The following is a 1,627-nucleotide window of genomic DNA, read 5'->3' as shown; positions in this document are numbered from 1 at the left end:
TCAAAGCACTGCAGTGAAATCTAGTAAGGGGGCAGGATGGTGGGGAGGTGAAAGCCTGAGACGGTTTGAGGGGCAACAGATGGATTAAAGAGCGACTCCAGGAGGGCGGACAGATGGCACTGAAAGAGAACCTGCAGACAAAAAATAAGATCAGGTTTACAAACTACTGCAACGCCTTGTGTAAATACTAAATGTACATACGCCGTATTAGTGTCTGAATTATTCACACTCAGAAGTTTATATACACTTGGCATTAATGTATTAATAATTTTAGGCTGTTTCTGATCCATTACATCCATTCTTCAGGCCTGGGATGATGATACGATATAAAAGATCATTTGCGTGCACAAGTTTGAATTTATTGTCTTTTTTCAAATTAAAAATTGCTCAACAATATATGTAAACTCACTTAAACCTTCTGACCATTGATCAGGGCTGACAGGTGCTGATCATTTCACTCTTTGCAGAATAAAGCTATTAATTTGACGCCAGTATTGGACTGATCTGAACATCCTAGGAACCCAGAGAAGATCCAAGGGTTTTTAAGGCCTTTCTGGCTGTTTCTAAAGTGCAGTTATTGCCCAGTTTTACATCACTTTGGGCTGAGAGGACGCAGATCAGGACAGAAGCCTCCGTTTACAAAGCTACAACTTCAAAAACGATGGGACTGAGAGAGATGCAATAACGAGGAAAGAGGACTGCGTCCAAATCCTTCACCTAAAATCAACGGCTGGATCATGTCTGGGCAGTTTCAGTCTTTAAAGGTCAGTGTCTGCCATGCTTTGGTTGTTTTCATGCTTCAAATCACCTGATCTGGACAAATGCGTCAGTCTCAAGACGCTGCAGGATAAAGTGACGAAGCAAATGGATAATTTAGTAATCCGACACATTTAAAAACATGCAAGATGCCCTTAAGGACTGGAATTGATCCCCTCTCAGCTGGTTGGCTGAAACTTGGACACGGCAGGAAAATTATCCCAAATACACATCAAAACTCATTTTAATGGCTCCTTAAATCCCCGACCTCAACCGTGCCTGAACAGAACCCCGAAACCAAGCAAATTCAATTCAATTCAATTTTATTTATACAGCGCCAATTCATGATACGTCATCTCAAGGCACTTTCCAAAGTCAGACTCCATCAGATCCTTCAGGTTGGTCAGAAAGTTTCCTCTCTAAGGAAACCCAGCAGGTTGCATCAAGTCTCTCCAAGCAGCATTCACTCCTCCTGAAAGAGCGTAGAGCCACAGTGGACAGTCGTCTGCATTGTTGATGGCTTTGCAGCAATCCCTCATACTGAGCATGCATGAAGCGACAGTGGAGAGGAAAACTCCCCTTTAACAGGGAGGAGAACCTCCAGCAGAACCAGAACCAGGCTCAGTGTGAACGCTCATCTGCCTCCACCCACTGGGGCTTAGAGAAGACAGAGCAGAGACACAGAAAGCTCAGAAGCTCACATTGATCCAGGAGTACTTTCTATGTTAGATGGTAATAGAGGATGATCTGCCTCCCCTGGATGATGTCACAGCTAACAACGCCATACCAGGTGTACCTTCTATGAAGAAAGAAAGAGAGAGAACAAAAAGTTAAAAGCTAAAATAACAACAAACAATGCAGATTGGAGAGC

The sequence above is a fragment of the Fundulus heteroclitus genome, chromosome 3, assembly GCF_011125445.2.
Source record: "Fundulus heteroclitus isolate FHET01 chromosome 3, MU-UCD_Fhet_4.1, whole genome shotgun sequence".
NCBI classification, from domain to species: Eukaryota; Metazoa; Chordata; class Actinopteri; order Cyprinodontiformes; family Fundulidae; genus Fundulus; species Fundulus heteroclitus.
Note: the sequence above shows the minus strand (reverse complement) of the source record.